Source organism: Sus scrofa, chromosome 9, assembly GCF_054392235.1.
Source record: "Sus scrofa isolate SSC_HxYL_T2T_F1_AM1 chromosome 9, Sscrofa_HxYL_maternal_Yorkshire_Landrace_v2.0, whole genome shotgun sequence".
NCBI classification, from domain to species: Eukaryota; Metazoa; Chordata; class Mammalia; order Artiodactyla; family Suidae; genus Sus; species Sus scrofa.
Window position 1 is genome coordinate 60,375,011 of NC_139391.1, and position 22,211 is coordinate 60,397,221.

At 48.4% G+C, this 22,211-nt stretch overlaps 1 protein-coding gene and 1 long non-coding RNA gene across 3 annotated transcripts in view; both read right to left on the bottom strand.

The window, feature by feature from the left end:
* The window catches only part of OPCML (opioid binding protein/cell adhesion molecule like), a 1,104,108-nt gene that overhangs the window by 1,062,954 nt on the left and 18,943 nt on the right, over positions 1 to 22,211 (bottom strand).
* LOC110262225 (uncharacterized) lies at positions 5,931 to 17,653 on the bottom strand. 2 transcript variants are annotated; one of them, XR_014815604.1, is made up of 4 exons: positions 17,425 to 17,653; positions 16,611 to 16,691; positions 15,565 to 15,665; positions 5,931 to 8,771 (listed from the first exon to the last, which is right to left on the bottom strand). It is a non-coding gene; the product is annotated as an uncharacterized LOC110262225 (long non-coding RNA). The 2 variants fall into 2 exon arrangements; XR_002347020.2 differs by lacking the exon at positions 17,425 to 17,653 and having other exon boundaries at positions 16,611 to 16,708.

Below are 22,211 nucleotides of genomic sequence, written 5' to 3' on the forward strand. Positions count from 1 at the left end.
CATTTAAAGGACACATAAGGATTAAATACAATAACTTATTTAGAGCTTAAGGCCATGCCTGGCCCATAGCAAGCCGATGTAAACCAGTCTTCCTCAGGGTGAGCAGAAGCCCTGAACACCTGCATCTGAGCCATGTGGTGTGGACATAACAGGTGCTCATGCCTGTCTGTCACCCCAGATCTCACGAGTCAGAAACTGGGACAGTGGCCCAGGGGGTCCATTGCCCTTAAGACCCTCAGATGATTCTCAGGCACAGTGACCTCTCAGGGCCACCACAACAAATGTAGTTCTCTTTGGGCACAGGTGATGGTTCTCTCACAACACCAAACACAAGCACATTCCTGCATGGGCTCCCCCATCTCAGCCCCAGACTCCCCCAACTCAGCCACAGTCCTGACCCAAGCCAGTTACAGGAGCTAAGCCAGGTAACGACCTGTAAAGCCCCACTGTCTGTGTTGTCTTATTAGCAGAGTTGCAGCCCCTGCTGCACAGACTCTGGGGGAGGGGGAGGGGGTGTCCCTACACCTGCAGGGAGGTCAGAGGTCGGGAGGTAATACTCCAGGCACACCCTACAGCAACTCAACTAAGGTGCTGCAGGGCCAGCCCTGCCCAAGCTGCTGAGCGTGGCACTTGGCCATCTGGACCCAAAATGATCCTCACATTCCCAGTGAGATACTCGGTGGGACCAGGACAGCACACAGCAGTCCTTACTGGGTGCTGACTTCCTCTGCACTTCACCACCCTCAGCCCACATCCCTGCTGGGAGCCATCCCAGCCCCCAGCCCCAGAGTCCTGAACTCTGAACCTTGCCTTCCAGGCACAAACCAGGGAGCTGGCCAGGACATGTGTCACTTCCCCATCACAAAAAAGCGCAAAGTCCCAAGCGGGGCCTCCTCCTGACCCAAGTGATCCTGCTCCAGGAGCCCTGACCTGATACATGGCGCTCCAGTCTCCCAAACTCCCAGAATCTTTGCCTTTTAAAGACAAGGGTCCAAGTACATGTGGCTTCCTGTCCCTCCGTGTGGTCACCTGATCTCTGTCTCAGTCACTTAAGACCTCGTTAATCTTAAGCTGGGTCACTTCTCTTAGGCCTGGCATCCTCTGAGGTTGGCCCTATTAGAATTGTTCATTTTACCTAGACTGAGGTCCCTGTGATTACATAACCTGCCTTCATTCACAGACCCAGGAGGGATGGACCCAGGCCTTGAACCTGGAGGCAGCTTCTAGAATCCTCACCTTGAAACATGACCTTCTGCTTGTCCTGAGTTCGGGCTTACTGAGAACTGGCGCCATCCTTACCCCACAACACCCCAGATGTTGTGGCCAAGTCGCCTCTGCGGACCCTGACTCCTGACTGTGAGTCCCCCATGTGTCCCTTCCTCACTGAGGTGCCCATATGCCCTCAGGTGGTGCCTCTCGGTCGTTTTCTGAGGATGAAATCCTAACCATTCTCCTATAGTCTAGACCCCACATTACCCATGAAGCCATCTCTTTCCTCTGAAATCACTCCCATACTAACTCACCACCCTGGTTAATATGCACCCAGCCACTGTCATTCTGTCATCCGAATCTGACTCTCCTAAGTTGCTTGCAAGCTACTTACAGAGGATCATGTATTTATCTCTTTTAAGCTTGATGGCATCTACCCCCGGGCTCTACCTAAAGCTGGTACAATAGGAAGAGATGATTGAATAAGTTTTATCTAAATGAACTGCATAGTCTGAGGCTATGAACAAAAAGTCTCACCATCCTGCCTTTCTGGGATTAGCAACAATGCAAGGGCTTATCCCCACCCCAACGTGGGGGTTGGGGGCTGGTGCACAAGAGGCTGGAGCCAGGTCTACGCAGACATAGGTAATGAGGCCTGAGGTTATTACCAAGGTAGCATAGCGCACTGATGCGAAACAACTTTCTAGAGATTGTGTGTGTGTATGTGGATATGAAAGCACAGTACAAATTCGGGGCCCGGATTTCATCATGAAGCTAATTCGAGACATTCACTGGGCGGCCTCTATATGCAAAAATACACAAGATTTCCTGTCCCAAAAAGGCTCACACTAATCAAATATTACATTGACGAGTCCCTAAAGAGGAGGAGTCTAATCAGCTCATTTTGTATTAGAGAACGCAAAGCCCAGAGAGGGAAGGTACTAGCCAATGGCCACACAGCACAGCTGATCCAGCATCAGAATCCAGTCCGTTCTACAGGAGCAGACACTGCCTGCCCTCCCAGAATTACAGACACACATGGAGCAGAGGCTGCTACTTCAGCTAGTGAGAAGGAAAGTGTTCAGGCCATTAAGGGGTGTTGTTTTCTAGCAAGAAAGCCCTCAGATCATCAGGCCCCTTCAGTCCCTACCGAAATCCATAGTTTACGTAAAATCTCCACCCAAGTGTGAACCAGCAGCTCAGACTACAAGTGTCATATTAGCAGTGTGTCTGAACTAAGTCTTGAGAGAAAGCTGAAAGCTCAAGAGGCTGAGATGAGGAAACAGGGCAGGGGGGAGCGGTAAACAGTCAGGTAGAGGATGAGGTCACCACCTTACAACAAATAAAGCAAATGCGAGGCATTGGGTGTCCCAAGGGGAGGGAAGAGCACAGAGGGCAGGACAGGACGTGGAGGGCTTTCGACTCAGGGGCAGGCAAGTACAAGGGATCGAAGCAGGATTCCCAGACAGAAATGAGGGAGGAGGCTGAGGTCAGAGCAAAGGGCTCGAAGCGTCATGCGAAGGAGTCTGTCCAAAAGGAATCCTGGAGGGCAGCGTGTGCAGTGGTCTCTGAACGAGACTTTCGAGCTCAGAGGCAGCCTGAGCAGCAAAGCAGGGACTGCGGATAAGGCGCCCAGCCAGGCAGGAGGCAGGGACAGCAGGGAAAGTATGGTTCTTACACCCAAGGGACACCACCAGGCTGGCTCACCAGACTTGCAGACTGATGGGATCCAGAGGGACAGTGAGGGAGGAGAGGAGTCACAGGTATTTGGGATAATGATGATGCCAGCACCGGTATCCAGAGAAGGGATGTTACCGAGTCGCTGCAGTCCCAAGTTTGAGGTGGCCAGTGGCATCTAGCAAGGTGTTCCCTTGCCAGAGCAGCCAGCTCGTTTGGGCTCCAACTCCCCCTCCTAAAATAAACCACGGGGAACAGTACTCAGGACAGCACGGGGGACTTACCAAGTTACACAGAAATATCGGCATCACAAGAAACCCCTGGAGAGTCTGGGATCTGCCTTGATCTTGAGTGGCTCTGGGGATGGGGGGAGACAGTAGCCCTTAGGACGGAGGATGGCAGGGAGATGGAAAGGGAAAGGAAGGTAGGCAAGGAAGTCATATGCCTTCTCCTATTACTTCTGTCTCATGCTGCCCGTAGGCAAAACTTGTTTCATTGCCACTGAAAATAGCTGCTAGAGCTTTAAGATGTAATAAAGATGACAAGATAAATAAATTAGGGAGAAGAACAATGTTAATGAAAACCAGATTATTTGGAAAAAATAAATTATCATCTACTTAACTCCACATTCAAAGACACAAGATAGTTTAGAGCTGAAATGAGAAGGTAAAATCAAAAATATAATAGAAGAAAATATGGTAGAATCTCTTTGTGACCTAGAGGTGGAAAAAATTGCTCTTTAAAAAAGTCTAAAATGGTCCACAAAAGTTTAAGATTTTTTTTTTTTTTTTTTTTTTTTGGTTTTTAGGGCCATGCCTACAGAAGTTCCTGGGCTAGGGGTCGAATCAGAGTTGCAGCTGCCAACTTATGCAAAGTCACAGCAACATGGGATCCGAGCCTCATCAGGGACTGACACCACAGCTCTCTGCAACGCCGGATCCTTAACCAACAGAGCGAGGCCAGGGATCGACCACATCTTCATGCATGCTGGTAGAGCTCATAACTGCTGAGCCATGATGGGAACTCCACGTTCAAGAAATTTGATCACATCAAAATTAGAAGTAAACTTCTAACCATCATGATAGAGGAAAGGGGGAAAAAAATATTTGAAGTGCCTGAAACTGACAAAAGACTAGTATTTAGAATGTGCAAGGAATGCATACAAGGGAAAGACAGTAACCCTCACAAAAACGTGGGCAAAGAATTTAAATGAGGGATTTAAAGGAGAAATGCAAAGAGTTTACAAGTATGTGAAGAAATACTTAAATTGGTGATCAGAAAATCCTCAAAGTAAAATAAAAATGATACATTTACACCTGTTCGACTACCAAAAATTAGAAAGTTGGCTAAGCCGGGTAATGAAGGCTGTTGAGAAGGATGTCCCACAGCACTTAAGTGTGTGGGCACTGCCCTGCCATTGTGGGGGACGCTCAGATTAAGTGATGTACCCCCTGCATCCACCATTTTACTCCTGAGGACAGAAACCAAAGAGGTCTATAAGAAACATTTTTAAAGATGCTCATCTCAGCACTCACCTTGCAGGTAATCGGGTATCCACAAACGGCAAGAGTGGACCAACACAATGTGATGGATGTGCCCCACTGAGACTAAGAGTTAGATCAACACAGGGAAATAAACAGTGCAGGAAAGAAAAAACAGTATAAAATAGTAAGAATTTCATGTTAAGTAAACTCTCTATACATAGGACCCTAAAATGATACACATTAAATCCACTGGAATGGTTTTTATGGGAGAACAGCAGTGAAAAATAGAGATAACAAGAAAAAATTACGTAAGGAGTTCCCGTCGTGGCACAGTGGTTAACGAATCTGACTGGGAACCATGAGGTTGCGGGTTCAGTCCCTGGCCTTGCTCAGTGGGTTAAGGATCCGGCGTTGCCATGAGCTGTGGTGTAGGTCGCAGACGTGGCTCGGATCCCGTGTTGCTGTGGCTCTGGCGTAGGTCTGTGGCTAGAGCTCCGATTAGACCCCTAGCCTGGGAACCTCCATATGCCACAGGAAGCGGCCCTAGAAAAGGCAAAAAGACAAAAAAAAAAAAAAAAAAAGAAAGAAAGAATTACATAAATAAGACAAGAAAGGACTTAATACATAGTTTGATGATGGTAATATCCCATCAATGACATCAGAGCTTCTACCTTGAGATTCTAAATTAAAAGGAAAAGCAAGCAAGCAAGCAACCAACCAACAGTTGGTGACTCAGAGAACAAGAATGAAGAGGAAGACCAGCAAATACACTGGAAGTGATGGCCAAGTCTGTGGTCAGGTGGTGGATGTGCTGCCAAAGAATGGAACTAGGAAGAGAGAGCAAGAGGGTTGAGGACATGGGAGAAGTGGAGAAAACTACAGGAAAAGCAGTTCGGAACTTTTCCAAGTCATTTGAAGGCAAAAAAACTCCTTGCTGCAAAAGCCAGCTAGAGAAAACAAAATAATTTCAGATAAATTTCACTAAATAATGTGATGTAAAATAGTAAAATAAAATCCAGTAGCATATTTGAAATTGCACCAAATCCAAGGAGAGTTCATGCCAGGCATTCCAGATTTCAACTACAGAAGAACAATAAGTCATTACATTAAAATATAGAGGGGGAAAGAATCATGTAATCACACTGTTAGATGCCAAATGAGCTTCTGTTAAAATTAACAATCATTCATACTGAAAAGAATGAAAATTTTAGACAAAATAGGAAAAAAGGAAACATCCTAAAGCTTAAAGTTATAAAAGCAGAACTAGCAGCAAAGCTCATATTAAATTTTGAAATATAAAAGGCAATTCTATAAAATTACGAAAATGCAGTATCCATCCAGAGATTTTAAATAAACATGGGGGGGGGGAGATAAATGTATTATTATCTAAAACAATGTAATTATTTTCCTAGAAATGCAAGTAAAAATATTAAAACTTGCTAAGCGTTGAAAACGTGACTAGATATAAAATATACTAAAAAACAGTCGATTTCCTTTATACCAGCCATAAGTAGTTGTAAAGTCCATTTATAAGGAAAACCCAATCAAAACATCAAAAACTGTAGCATGTCTGGGAATTAATTTAATAAGAAATACAAACCACATGAATAAAACTATAAAGAGTTACAAGAAGACATTAAGAACAGCCCTGAGAGATAGATTTGCTCTGATCAAAGCCTCCTCCCACAAGGATTTGGATTCCTCCCTCTTCTCACTGTACTGAAGATCTTCCTGGTCAGTGGATGTCATCAAGTTACTCTCTGTACTGGGTCAGTCTTCTCATCCTACACAACACACTATAGCATCACCCATGTTTTTAAAAGCAAAATAAGAATTCCATTACCACACCAAACCTCACGGAAAAATATCTCCAAGGGATTGCCTATGGTTAACAGAGTCAACTCTCATTATTCACAGATCCCATGAATGCAAATATGCCTTCTCCCCCAAATCTATCTGCAACCCCCAAATCAACACTTGGGGTATGTTTGCAGTTATGGGTGAACGTGCTGAACAGCACAAGACTTGATTTGCCCTGACACACACACGCCATTGTTTCTCAGTGATCACACTCTAAGCAAGAGTCTTTTTCTGTCTATTTAGCACCACATTTTCCCCATTTCCATGCTTTTTGTTGGTCGTTTCACTGTTTAAAATAGCCCCCAAGCATAGTACTGAATGAAGCTCCTTCTACTATCTCTAAGAACAAGAAAGCTGAGATGTATGATATTGGAGAGAATACATTAGGTAAGCTTTGTTCAGGTATAAACTGTAAGGTTCTGGTCATAAGTTCAGTAGTAATGAATCAATAGTATGTATTAAACCAAGGGCCTTTAAACAGAAATGCATGGAATTCTACATATTGATCAGTTGATGGAAGGTTGTAATCAGAGGCTCACAGGAATATTCCCTCTCTTAGCCCTGGGAGCAATGGTTCCATGGTCACTAATGTAGCTTTCGTAGTGATTTTGCAGAATTAAACCACTGCAAATGGTGAACATTGACTATATTTCAATTTCTTCATGCCCCATTCTTCCTTCAACTACAGTCAGGCATCTGAACTCACCACTCCATTTTAATTACTCCAGATAACAGTTATCAACGACCAGTTCCTAAGGTCCGAACCATCTGCTCACTGGCCTTCATCAAGCTTGACCATCAACATTTGAGACAATAATTACCTCTTCCCCAAAAACTTCTTTGTCTTGCTCATAACTGCACCATCAGGGCTTTTCTTCCTCTCTTGATGTGTCTTCACACTGAGAATTCTCACATCGACTGCTGGCAGAATGCTCCCCAGAGCTCAGGGCCCATACCTCCAACCTCCCCCCAACAGCTCTATTTGGATGATTTTTCAGAGTAAATGCAGAGTCCACAAGGCCTCCAGGTAGGCCCATGGGCTCTGCCTCTTTCCAATGTTACCATTCAATGAGCATCTCAAACCTGCAGTCTCTGCAGCCTACACATTCTCAGCAACTTCACTCCACACAACCAGTGCAATGGCAGGCCCTCCAGCCCCACTTCCAAAATATACACAAAACCCAGTAGCAGCTCTCAGCTCCAGGGTTACTGCCAAGATCCAGAGCCCCCTTGCCTTTCATCCCAACTACAGCAACAGTTTCCTAAATTGTCCATTTTCCCTCTCCCAACACACATTTAATCTATTCTTGTTACGGAAAATAGAATGTGCTGGTAAATTGTAAATCAAATCATTCCCCTTTATGCACATCACTCCAAAGGACATCTATTGTATTCAGAATAATAGCCAAACCTTTTACCAAAGCCCTGAAGATCCTACATAAGTGAATGAGTGAATCTTCACCTACATCTCTGACCACTTGGGAAAGACCTCCTGTTGCCCCAGGTTCCCTCTCCTCAACCCCACCTCCCACCTGGTCTTTTTTCATCTCCTAAAGCTGATGAAGTGGTTTCTGACCACCAAGGGCCTTTGACTGGCTCTTCTCTCTGGAGTGTTCTTCCCAGATTTTTCTCCAGCTGTCTCCTGGTGATCAGGCCTCCACGAAAATGTCACTCCCTCAGAGAGGATCCCTGAGTACACAGCCCAAAGTAGACTCCCCTTCAGGTGTGGTCCCTTGGATGATCCTTCATAATACGTATGCCATTTGAAAGGGGCTTTGCATGCTTCTTTTGTCCACCTGCTCATCACCAACCTTCCCTCCCTCCTCCAAGAGGTAAGTTTTTGTAAGAGCAGGAACTTTAGCAAGCTTGCCCACCACAGAGCCAAGAAGAGTTTCTGGTACATAAGATTCTAAATACGTATTTATCAAATGGATATGTGGTCTTACCGGGGAGCTGCAATGTTGCAGAGATGCTCGGAGTCCGTGTGTCTATAAACTTAAAGTAACCTCAGGCGAAGTCCCAGGGAGGCTGGTGCTTGACTAATCAATAAGAAATTAGTTTGGAGGAACATTTATTAAGCTAACCAAGCCACGATAATTGAAAGTACTACCGTTCAGTCATAAGACAGACAAACAGATCAATGGTGTCCAAGTGAGTCTAGAAACAAAGGCACGTGCATGGGAAATCAGCAGCCAGCAGAGCAGCATGTCATCAGTGAGGATTCAGGCTCTTTACATCACATACATGGGTAGCTGGAAATCAGCCACGGATGAAGAGTTTATACCCTAGAATCAGCAAATGCTACTAATCAGGGATTACTTTTAAGACTTCTTTTTAAGAAAAGTTTTATGTTCACAGCAAAATCGAAAGGAAGGCACAAAAATTTACCCCAAAACCTCTATCCGTACACAGTCACAGTCTCCCCCATTATCAATACCCCCCAGCAGTACAGGTCACAGCTGAAGCTGCATGGACACTTCATAATCACCCAAAGTCCACAGTTTCCATTAGCGTTCACTCCTGCTGCTGCACATTGTGGGTCTGTAAGCGTATAAGGAAGAGTGTCCATCATTATAATATCAGTATTTACACTGCCCTAAAAACCGTCTGTGCTCTGCCTATTCATCCATCCCTCCTACCCAGCCGCTGGCAACACTGATCCTTTCATTGTCTCTATAGTTTTGCCTCTTCCAGCATGTGATACAGTTGGAATCACACAGTATTTGGCCTTTTCAGATTGACTTCTTTCACTGAGTAATATGCATTTATGTTTTTTTTCCATGTCTTTCCATAGCTCAATAGCTCATTTCTTTTTTGCCCTGAATAACATTTCATTGTCTGGGTGGACCACAGTTTGTTTATTCATTCACCGACTGAGAGACATCCTGGTTGCCTCCAAGTGCTGGAGATTATGAATAAGGGTTTGTTTATTCTCCTTCAGAAAGCTGGTGCCAAGGACCTAAACAAGCAGAAGTTCCAAGGGCGAGAGTGGACATGAAATGACATGGGGTCGTGACTCTCAGCACCCATCACTAGGGTCTCCATCCAGGCCCAGCCCTGAATCACGAGAATATGCCAAAGAATCTGCTTCAGTGTTATACTCTTGTTGTGTTTATATCCCAATAAACCTGAATAAACTTGAATACTTTGTATTCCTAAACATCTATCTTCCACACCTCCCGTCCCTAAAAATCTATCTTCCGCACCTAGGAGACATCAATTGAGAAAGGAACTGATGAGGCAGGGTTGGGGGTAGGGTGTCAGCAGGATCAGTGAAAGAGAACAAGGCTCCAGAGGGCAGCTGAAGCCAAGAGAAAATGCCCAGAAAGGCTGGGGGTGCTTCCAGACCACCATCTCTTCTCCACACTGACAGCCGGATCAGCCAGACCCCTCTCTGCAGAAAAGCTTCCAATGGGTCCCATCTCAGATGTTTCTCCTCTCAACCAGAATAGAAGCCAGCATCTATGCAGGCTTTCTTGCTTCTTTCTGACCATCCAGGCCACCTTCATCTCTCCCAGATGTGTGCCCACACTCAGCAGGCAGGCTTCTTCCCAGGTCTCACCCGCTTTATTTAGATCTTTGTTAAAAGACTATCTTGAGTTACTCTACACCCCCTTGACTTTGTTTCCCCCTCGCGGACAGCGTGCAGTGTCATGTTTACTCGTATTGTTTCTTTTCCCTAGAAAGCAAGCACCATGAGGACAGGAGTTTGTCTATCGCTGAGTGCCAAGGAGCAGCGCCCAACACGGAGCAAGGTGCCTAGGAACAGCGCCCGACGTGGAGCAAGCAGGTGCTCACTGAGTGTCCATTGAATAAGGGAGCAATTGAAGGGCCAGAGGTGTGCAATTCTATAAGGAAGTTGAGCCACTGAACATGATGAGGGGTGGGCAGTGATGGGTGTTATTCGGGATGACAACTGAGTCCGGGAGGGGTGGAGAACAGGAAACAGCAGAGGTGCGGCGGAAGGCAGCCCATGGGTAATCTGCCACCTGTCTGGAGTTTGCTGGTGTCACCCCCACCCTGGCCACATGACCACCTCACCCTCAGCATCAGTCTTAAAAAGTGCCTCTTTCCACTTATTTTTGGAAGGCATCACTACCCACAAGGTGAGGAGAGAGATACAACTCATTTGACAGAAATCACTGAAATGGACCTCGAGGGAAGGGAACGAGCTGGGAAGATACCTACTATCTTAGTTCCTGCCAATCAGAATCTCCACCATCCCGTGTGTGAACCCCTGCCCAGGAATCCCTGCTTTGTACTTCAAGAAGGTGCTTAGGAAAGATTGGACGAGGCGGGGCACAGACAAGTGCCCATGAGCCAGGCAGGGAACCCAGAAAACCAGCAGGGACAGAACACAGCCCAGCACGGCCAGCTCTAACATCATCCCTTCTGGAGATGGGACCTCTGGCCACAGTGGCATAGAGCGTGCATTGCTCCCAATACATCAAGAAACAGGTGATGGAGTTTAAAAGGCGGGAAGCAATGAGTGCTTGCAATTCAATTAGCAGAACAGATACAGGAGAAGATGGGGCCAGGAAAATAAAAGGATCAGGAACTCGGATTAGGAAACACAGAAACTGCAGAAGAGTGTACCTCTCACTTATCGCACCTCCTACCCCGGGATCCCATGGGGAGATCTGCATTTTGATTAAAACTCAGCCTGGGGAAGAGCAGACACAGAGACAAGTACAGGAAACAATGCGCTAGAATCACACACAGGATTTAACCATGTACTTAATTCCAACACTCGGGAAACCCACACCATCTCCGATGGGCTGATTTTTAGATCAGGTGGACCTCATGATCTGTTCTGTCCTCAGACAGAACGCAGCCGGGCCAAACTTAGAATCAGTTAATGTGAGGGAAGAGGTGGGGACCACAGAGCAGGTGCCCGGCTGGCCATCAGCCTGGGTCCCCCACCCGCTGAGCTGCAGACACCGGGCTGGCTGGGACCCTCTGGGAGAGGCTCCACTTCACAAATGCGTACTGAAGGCCTGCTTTGCACGGTGCATGCTGCCTTTTTCCTCCTTCCTTTTAGAATCGGGCCCCTTAGGAGACAAACTCTCAGTCCAAGTCAGCTTTTCACCCTTTCTTTACGTGGATAACAGCTAGCATATAAAAGCAAAGAGGAATAAACTCAACATCCCGAAGATGGGGCCAAAGTCATTGGTAAAAAGCTTCGGCTCAGAAAGCTTTTTTTTTTTTTCTTTCCTTTGGGGGTCGCATCTGAGGCATATGGAAGTTCCTAGACTAGGGGTTGAATCAGAGCCACAGACGCCAGCTCATGCACAACCACAGCAATGAGGGATCCCAGGTGCATCTGTGACCTACAGCAATGCCAGATCCTTAACCCACTGAGCAAAGTCAGAGATTGAACCCACATCCTGATGGATCCTAGTCTGGTTCCTTAACCGGTGAGCTACACAGGGAACTCCCTCCCCCACCTTTTTTTTCTTAATGGCATACTAACATGGGGCCCTTTGAATAGAGAGATCAAAATGTGTCTATAACATCTTAACCACCATTATTCTGTGGCATGTATGTAGTGTAACACAGTTAAATAAGTCTTTGTTGCTACACGCTTTTAAAAAATGGGTGCCAAGTATCTCTTTGGTGGACAGCTTTGTAGGTATCCTTAATTATTCTGTGAGATTAAGTCATGAAAGTAGGCTCCTATGTGAAGGGGATACATGAGATTTGTAAAGATTTGGATGCCTGTGGCCAAAATGCTTTTCAGAAAGTGTGGTAGTTGCCACTAGCAGAACAGTGTCCTCCGCTGCTGTTCTTGTCACTAGGAGTCCCTTGTGCCTGTGGCTGCTGAAGGGCACAGGGCCACCTCCAGCGGCTTATTGGGGAGTGACGGAGGAGGCCCCTTTAAGGCCTGTTTTCCCAGGAGAAGGCGCTGAGCAGGAGCCTGCTCCGCTCTTAGAGGAAGAGGCTATCTGCCCAGAACAGCCAGGACCTTGAGCTCAAATCCATTAATCCTCTTTATTAAACCTGGGTCACCTCTGAGTCTTAAGAAATTAACCGGCATCTCCCCATGCTAGTACATCCAGAGACAAGCTGTGCTTGGCCTGTTGTCTCCACAGACCCGGGCTCCGGGGTCAGAGGGCTCCTGCTGGCTGGCCTCTGCCTTTGTCAATTTAAAGAAGAACACCAGCCGCAGTTGTACACACTTAGAGCCGAGCCACAGGGGAGGGCCGACCGCCCTCCATCCTTCCAGGCAGCTCTGAGCAGGCCCTGGAGCTCAAGGAGGGTCCGGCCAAGAATCAGGGGGTCTCGAGGCTCCTCAGTCTCCCATCTGGCTCCCCTGCACTCTCTGGGGCTGGAGACCAAAACGTGGGAGAAGTCCCCAAACCCTCCCTGCACTGCGTCTAGACTCAGTAGAGGCAACTCCAGAGCCAAATGCAGAAGTGCTGAGAGAGAAAGACAGAAAAGGAGAGAGACCCGGCAGGGAAACGCACACAGGTCAAGAGAATCAGAATCAGGACCGGAGCCATGCCAAGAACACAAGGCACAGGCCCTACTCCGCAGCCTTCCCCTCTGCGGTCTGGGCCCCGGGGACCTCGCTCCTTTTCCCGCCCCACTGGGGCACTGATGCTGACAAGACCAGAGACCAGGGGGAGCAAATCTCAGAGGCCAGGTGGATGGAGAATATGAACCCACTTGATATAAAGGAGAAGTAACTAGTGAGGGTTCCAAGGAGAAATGCAAAAGGGGGCGGGGGGGTACATGTTCAAAATTAAACCTATAGAAAAATGCAGGAGGGAGCATGGCCTTGCTATAGCTTTAAACGTAAGGAGCTGCTTTTTCGCTTTTTTTTTTTTGCTTTTTAGGGCCACACCTGCAGCATATGGAGGTTCCCAGGCTAGGGGTCGAATCAGACCTTCAGCCATTGGCCTATGCCACAGCCACAGCCACACCAGATCTGAGCCGCATCTGGAATCTACACCACAGCTCATGGCAACGCCAGATCCCACTGAGCAAAGCCAGGGATCGAACCCACATCCTCATGGATCCTTGTTGGGTTCATTAACCCCGAGCCACAAAGGGAACACCCATGTAAGAACTTCTGTCACTAGTCCGTACCCACGAATTCCAATCAGGAAAAGGTGACCACCCTGCTCTCCAGTCACTGAAGGACGAGCAGCCCAGCCCCCTCCTGACATCAACCTTTTTACAAAGTTGGAAGCACAGCAACCTTCGTGGAAAGTGGGGAGTGAGGGGAAGCTTCTGGAACCACCACAGGGAGGGGCAGCATTCCAAATGGTAAGGAAAAATAGCTTCTACTTTTTCATGTTTTCTCCTGAATATTTGGATAGAAATATTCTACCACGTGACACAGTCCTAATCAGAATGTGTTTTAATGGTCCCCCACCCCTACGCTACCCCATGTGCAGGAATGAGACGCAGGAACCCTTTGGCCACAGGAGAAGTTCATTATTTTGACCTTTTCCTACCCCCTAGGGAAGTACTTTTGTTTGTCCTTTGAAATTCTTTGAGACTCACACCCAAAGTTCATCCCTATCCTGGAGGCAGACCCGCTGCTGGATAGGGGTGAGAACAAATATCTCAGCCTTGACCAAGGGCGGCCCACCTGCCACCTGGGTAGAAGAGTTATTTCCAATAATTGAAAAATCTTCCAGGAGATCAGAAATAGATGATCAACGCCAGCAGAAAATATATTTTTACACTCAGGATGAATTTGTAACATCAAAGGAGAAGAAGCAAAAGCCACTTCTCCCTCTCAAGAGGGCGCCAGCAGATAGCATCCATGAACATGCGTCAGGGGCCACACCTGCCTCGCCTCACCTGGCCTAGCCTGGCCGGTGGGGCTGGGACCACCACTCTGGCATGAGTGGTGGATGGATCAGCCACTGGCTCCAGGAGACCCCTTGCTCCTGTCAGTCTCCCTCCCAGCCTTAAAGTTACTAACAGGGGGTGCTTTGCGTATTTAATCATGCCAATGTCATTTCACGGACATAATGCTTTTTCTAGGTATGTCCTGGGTCCTCAGTGCCACTCCTTGAGCTGGGGGAAAGAGGGCCAGGCAGGGACCCTCACTCCTCCCATCCCCTCCGCCTTGGGGCTCCCATCCAGGTGGGGAACAGAGCTCACGGCCAGCTCCAAAGGCTCAGAGGCTGCTGGCCACCTGGAGGAGAAATCACACTGCTTGAGTCCTCCTCCTGCTTCCAGCCAATTTCTAGCCCTTTAATTCAATTCCGCTCCTCCTGACCCCAGCAGGCTGGAGTTCCAGAGTTACTTTCAACAGATAGCACCAATTACCGAGGTGCGAAAATAGAAACCTTCGAATTTTGAGAACAAACCCAGAGACGGGGACTTAACTGAACTGAGAAGGAAGGTTGGAGAGAAGAGAGGAGTCTGAGGTGGGGGGGAGGGGGGGTGGCGACAGGCAGGCAATGAGGAGGCAGCTTCAGACACGCGCCACCTGGGGGCCCCCAGAGGCATAGCCGGGCCTGGGAGGTACCTGGAGCTGGGACAGTCCTTGCAGGCCTGTGGACCCCGGTCTGAGCCCAGTAGACATTAAACCTGGCAGAGCACCCAGGAGCCCACATATTCTGCAGGGAGACCCTTGCCGGTGGTCGGGGCTTGGGTCCAAAGACACAACATAGAGAAAAGCCCCAGATGCCCCCACCTGGCTCCCAAGGGCACCCTGTGGCCACAGCAACTATGCACAGCGTCGGGGGGGGGAGTGCGTTGGCTTCCTGCTGATTTCTTTGGAGTCACCCCTGCCCCGCCACCACCTCGTGCCCCAAGGTCTGGGACATCCACACACATGCCAGGGCCCAGTAACATTGTCAAAATTAAGTATCTCGGGCTGGTTTATCATTTTGTGGTGATTTAATTAGTTTCATGACCTTTTTATATCGGCATACAGTCCCCTGTAAAACTTCAATGAAATGATGTTTTAAACAAGGTGTTCCACCTTCCATCAAGCCAGTCTTGTTATTTAAGAAAAAGACATTCATTCCTGTGGGATTACCTGGGACCAGTGACCCAGTGAGACTACCCTTCCCCCACCTGTCCTCTAGAGGGGAACTACTGGGGGGTTATTGGCCATGGCACCCCCAGCCCCAGGACTAAAAGGGACAGCAGGAGCAGAGCCTCAAACCTCCTGCCAGGTCCAGACTAAGACAGGCTGGAAGCACTCACACCCTGTCCAGCTGTCACGCAAGCTCCCAGGCCGGGCACGGGACCTTGGGAAGCCAGCTGCTGGACCACACTCCACCCCACTTTTGCCCTGAGACCCTCTCAGCCCATCCACCGCTGTGCTTCCTGCCCGCTTCCCGCACAAGCCAGCTTTTCTCACCTGTCCTGGAGGCCCAGCTGCCCTGCTTCTCACCATCATCACCGTTCTCCACGCCAGTGCCTGCAGGGGACCCTCCTCCAGATCCCGCCCCCGCTTGAAGCCTGTGGAATCAATTACACAATGAAATAAAAAGTGGGAGGAAACTCACCCTCCCCAGACTGGAGACTTACTAGGTTTGAACCTTGATGCAACAGCTGACTTGTGGTTTTCTTTCACTTTTTTCTCTTCTGTTTCCTATCCTATCAAGAGCGGGAAACCATGCTCCCACCCTGCCAAAAGGTCACACAGACACAGGGTGGCCGGCTAGCTGCCCAGGCCAAAGCAGTAAGTCCTGCTGATTGTCTTTCAAACTAGAGAATGGCCCCTTGGTGGGGAGAAAGGCAGAAAGGCTCCATATTCTAAACTCTCTGATAATTTCTTCATCTCATTTTAAAAGATGTAGAAATGAGCTTCATAGAAATATGCTGGCCTAGGAGTCAACTTTATTTTTTTGTTTTTTAGGGCTGCACCTGAGGCATCTGGAGGTTCCCAGGCTAGGGGTCAAATCAGAGCTACAGCTGCAGCCCTACACCACAGCCACAGTACATGGGATCCAAGCTGCATCTACGACCTACACCACAGGTCACAGCAATGCCAGATCCTTAACCCACTGAGAGAGGCCAGGGATCGAACCTGCAACCTCATGGTTCTTATTTGGATTAGTTTCCACTGTGCGTAGGAGTCGACTTTAAAACCAGAGTTGGAGTTCCCCTCGTGGCTTAGCGGTTAACGAACCCAACTAGCATCCATGAGGACGTGGTTCGATCCCTGGTCTCGCTCACTGGGTTAAGGATCCGGCGTTGCCGTGAGCTGTGGTATAGGTCGCAGATGCGGCTCAGATCCCATGTTGCTGTGGCTCTGGCGTAGGCCGGCAGTTCTGATTGGACCCCTGCCTGGGAACCTAAATGCCACGGACGTGGCCCTAAAAAGACAAAAACAAAACAAACAAACAAAAAAAAACAATAAAAGGCAGACTCGAGTCAGAACTTTGGGATTCTTAAACCCACCTTCTTTCCTGGGCCAGGAGCCCCATGTGGACCATCACTCTCCCCCAGCCCCAGGAACGAACATCACAGCACCACCACGCCCTGCCTTGAGAAGTTTCAGAGACATGAGAGGGCTGTGGATTTAAACTCAACTGATCAGCATCTCCCCAGCCCCCACACTGTGGCCACAGCTCCCACAAGCCCAGCTATAAATCCTTCCCATCTGTAAACACTCAGATGCAGTTCCCGCCATTGCTTAGCGCTTTTGACACTAATTGCTCTACAGAGTGTGTGCAACTGGCAACACCTTATTACAAGTGAAATATATTATACTGTCCACTTATTGCTACTTTATAGAGATAAAGTATCCTCACTGCATGGGAAAGCTGGCAAAGAATTTGACAAAGTGGCTTCTAAGTAGAAGTCTGCGAGAGTCGACCCCTGGGCCCCATGCTCCATCTGTGTTAGGCTGGAGTTTCCCTGAAGTGCCCCGAAGTTTTTGCCACGGTGAGACCCTCCCTTCACGCTCAGGTTCCATCTCAGAGATGAGCATCCATGGCACAAGCCTTGGGGCAGAAGAGAAGACAAATGTGGTTGCTCTCACTTGGAAACGACAGCACCATGCCATCTGCACAAACGGCCGTCTCCTTCCTACCACAGATGGAACAGGGTACCAAGGAGGCTGGGAGTGAGGGCACTAGATGCAGAGAGATTCCGGAGCAGGACAGGATGGGCGGAATTAGGGCTCCAAATTGAGATCAGACAGTAGCAGTTTTCAGACAAACATGGGACAGTGCAGGCTGCCTGGGAGACACCCACCAAGCCAGAGTCCCACCTTCAGAACAAGCCATAGCCAGCAGCCTCCATGGACACCTCTGACATTTAACCATCAGAGAAGCCACCAGCCCCAACCTCAGCCTGCCGGCTATTTGGGGCTCTGTCACACGGAACAGAGACTTCAATGACTTCCTCACCAAAGGAAACAAGGCTCAAGCCTCCAACTAAATTCCCCTAAACGCTTTCTCTAAACCCAACCCAACATTGCTGGATAGTCCATGTGGTCTGCAAGCTAAGAACATTTCTTACATTTTTAAAGGGCTGTAAAAAGAGGAAGAATATGAAATCAAGACCTCATGGGCCCACAAGGCCTAAAATACTTGCTTCATGGGAAACAGCTGCCAGCCCTTAAAGGAAAGAACGGGAACGCAGAGAGAAAGGAGACTACGGGCAGCTCAGAGGAAAACCTTGGGATGGAGGGAAGGACATGGGTTGGCACAAAAATGCCACCAGGAAAATGATGCCTGCTTTCCTCATTGCAGCTTCGGGGGAGAAATCTGATTAATCATGCTCACTGTGCATGCTGGAAGGGGACCGTGTGTGCAAGCCTCGCCTTTTGTCTTGGCGATGTTTTACTGCTGTCTCTGTCCACGCCAGCGCTGAGACTTGGCCAAGTGGGACAGGGTGGCCCCAGGAGCTAGCAGATAACAAGGAGATGGAATGATGGAGAAGGGCCCATTGTCCCCACCACGTTTTGTGTCTCCGAGATACCAAATTGCCTGATCGCTTTGACATTTCCAAGACCAAATTAAAATGCGCCACCATGGAGACAAAATGTCATTAGCCTCATTATAAGTGATTGTGTTAAAATAAATACAAAAATAAAGTGGAAATTAGTCCAAACCATTAAAATACAGAAGTGAAAGTGGCCAACAGGGACCTTACACGAGACAGACTAAGAAAGGTTGAGACACCCCCAAGGAGGCAGGAGAGACGGATGGAACGAGGCGTGGGCGCCAAGGCTGCTGCAGCTCAGCCACCACCCCTGTCGCCTGGCCTCACTAACCTAGATCCCTTCTCCAGCAAGCTGAAAAATTGACCTCATCCTTTACACTTGTACATCAAGAGCTTCACTTCTGGAGTTCCCTGGTGGTTCAGAAGGTTAGGGATCTGTTGTTGTCACTGTTGCAGCTCAGGTCATGGCTGGCCCTGGAACTTCTGCACACCACAGGCACGACAAAAAAAAAGCTTCACTTCCAAGTAGGAGGAATACGGAGTTCCCATAATAGCTCAGTGGAAATGGATCTGAATCACAAGGATGCAGGTTCGAGCCCCGGCATTGCTCGATGGGTTAAGAATCCAGTGTTGCCATAACCTGTGGTATGGTCGCAGACATGGCTTCAAATCTGGTGTTGCTGTGGCTGTGGTGTAGGCCGGTGGCTATAGCTCTGTTTCAACCCCTAGCCTGGGAACCTCCATATGCCACAGGTGCGGCCCTAAAAAGCAAAAAAAGAAAAAGAAAAAGTAGGAGGAATAAAGAAATGGTCTTCTGAATTGGAGACTGTCGTCTTAAAGATAGTCCCCGGGAGAGAAGAGATAGGAAGTCCCTTTGGGCAGAGAGATAAGTGCCCCTGACTAAGGACATGGGTTACCCTCACAGGGCAGCCCTACTTTTCTCAACAGGGGTGACCACAGGCAGAGCTTCTACAAGTGTCACTGAACCACACTAGCAAAAAACCCACATGCAGTAAATCTAATCTACTGGCATGGGGTCTGGATGAAGGAAAGTGTAGTGTTTATTGCAGACGCCAAGCAAGCGTCTGCAGCTGGTGCTCAAAACACCCAAACTCCCAGATAAGTTTCAGGGAGGCATTTTTAGAGGCACGTGGCAGTGGGGATGGAGGAGTCAGGGGGAACACGTGATCTGCTCATGCACATTTCTCTGAGTGGCTGATTGTGAGCTCATGGGGCAGGGTCACAGCAGTTAACATTACCGATCCTTAGGCTCCAAGCTCATGGTCATCAGGATGGTTAATATCTTCCATTTGGTGGCGGTTTTAGCATCTGCCAAACAACTCAGAAAATATGCATCGGGTACTGCTATCTGGGTACTTCAGAGAGGAGCTAGAGCAGAGGGTAGGGGGAGGAATCTCTTAGGTACGGAGGGCCCAGGTATAGGATACACCTGAGACAGGCTTCTGATTACATCTTTGATGCGAGCTCAGCACTTACCCCAGATCTGCCACCCGCATGGGCTCACCTCCCCTCCCACCCCTCAGTCCATTTACTCTCTGCTGCTTTACCTAGCCTGCCTTTTGACCCCACTCTTCCCTGTTTCTTTCACCCATACCCACTTTCCTTTGGCACCTCAGACTTGACCCCAGAAACCTGGGTCCAGTCACATGTAATCCATCCACTGCATTTCTCATTCCCACCAGTGGACATTTGCCCTGATGCCTAGTCTTATGGACACTGACTATAACAAGCAATGGTGTGAACCATGCCTCCAAAAGGAAAAGAACATATTCTTGCCTTAGCTCCTTTGAAAAAGGATGGTAATTCCAGCTACAGCTGTCCCCACCCAACATCCCCCCCCCATGAAAGCCACCCAAAACCCATCTCTGGAGGAACCGTGACTGGCTATGTTGAATTCCTACCTCAGCCTGCTTCTCCACGGACATCACTGGTCCTGGCCTCTTTCCCACTGAGCCCCACCAGTTCAGGGGGCTGCTACCTGTTGATTGCAAGTTAGCACCAATTTCTCCCCCTGGAGAACAAGAGCCACAGTTTTCACCAAACATGAGAAGCCTCTAATAAGTACAAACCAGCTGAACTGGAAGCACGAGAGAGTAGTAATACCTTGTTAGCATGCTGTTCCTTTCTGTTTTCTAAATTGTCCTCTGCCAACAGCACCCTGGACACACAAAAAAAGTCCTGCATTGTGACAAAGGTAGATATCCTTGTTTCTTTGTAATATCTGAAAAAACCAAGGCCCCAGGATAGAAAATGTCTCATCCAATTTCCCACAGTCCAGAGCAAAGGGACTAAAAGCCACATGTCCAAATGCTAAGTTCAGTCCAAATTCCCGAATTACTTTGTCTAAGTCTTAAAAAGCAGAGCAGAGAACGACAAATACCATATGAATCACTTATATTTGGAATCTAATATATGGCACAAATAAATCTTTCCACAGAAAAGAGACTCATGGACTTGGAGAACAGACTCGTGGTTGCCAAGGGGCAGGGATGCCCAGGATGGACTGGGAATGTGGGGTTAATAGACGCAAACTATTGCTTTTGGAATGGATAAGCAATGAGATCCTGCTGTGTAGCACTGGGAACTGTATCTAGTCACTGGTGATGGAGCATGATGGAGGATAATGTGAGAAAAAGAATGTATATATGTGTGACTGAGTCGCTTCGCTGTACAGTAGAAAATAGAACACTATAAACCAACTCTAATGGAAAAAATAAAAATCATTTAAAAAATAAAATAAAGAGCAGAGCAAAGAATCCCAGGTGAGCTGCAAGAGGGTTAATTCTCAAATGTCTGCAAATAGCTTGGCACCTAAGAGGAGCCCCCAAATGCCCACAGGTCACTGGCAGGGCCTCAGAGGGCTTCCCCCGCAGGAGCTCACTGATCCCCAGAGCTTCCAGCACCATTGGTGGCAGGAGACGATCTTTCAGTCCTTGCCCTTCTTCTGTTCCTCCACCCACTCTGTCATCGTGATCCCTCAGGAAAGGCATGGATGGGTTAGCAATATACTTTGTCTTATTTCCGCTGAGCTCCTGGGAGCTCCATGTGGGGAAACAGGAATCACTGGCCAGCAGAAGATGCAGGGAGGTGGGGCCTGCCCTCCCCAGCAAGTCAGGGACAGCAATTGCTGCAAGAGGCAACTAAAGGCGCTGCCCTAAGGACATAAGCAGAAAAACTGTCTTGGAGCCCCAAGCAGATGGTTATCGTTCAGCCAGTGTACGTGCTGTACTGCTGCGTGCATTGTGCTGGGGTGGGAGGCCGGAAACTGTATTCTGCCCAGGTCTCCACCAGCAGCATCCGGTAGGGCTGGGGAGGCCGCCCACCTTCTCCATTTGGGTCTGCAGCTCCCATCCTGCCTGAGTCACCCACTCTCCTCCTTCCAAACCCCGCAAGCATCTGATTCCTCTGGTCCATGCACTACACCCTTTCTCCCACTTTGCTTTTTTAACCTGTGGGTGTTGACTTGTGCCCATTTTTCCGGTTGCTCCCTAGGGTAGAATCAGGACAGAAAAGACCTCATTGTAGAGCCAAGCCAGCCCATTCTGAGGGCATGAGGGCTCCCCAGCAGCAATTCAGACCAAGCAGCGCTGTGGACAAGAAGGCTTGGTGAAAATGACCTCGCAAAAGGCCTAATATCCAGCTGAGAAGACACACCTTCAGAGGTGAAAAACGCCAGCATCCTTCTCCTGTGAAGCAGGAGGATGATGAGAATGCTCTAAACTGGGTCAAACGCCAGGCTTCAAGGCCATGAGCTGGCTGCAATCAATCCCATTTTCTGAGTTCTCATTAGAATTTCAAAACATCAGAACCAGCAGGCACCTTTAGGGTTGCTCTAGTGCCACTTTCTTTTGTGGAGAAGAAATCTGGGGCTGAGAAAAGGCCAGTGACTCACCCAAGGTCACACATCTGGGCGCTGCCATGCAAGGCGGAGTTCAGGGGTCCTGACTCCTACTGCCCTTTCCAGGGCACCACGTGTGCTCACACTTGGGGAACTGGAAAAGAATTTCTCTGCGAGAAGAGCTTCCGCTCATGAAAGAGACAAGGAAAGACATTTTTAGACGGCAGCATTGATAGGGTGAGTCGTTAAAA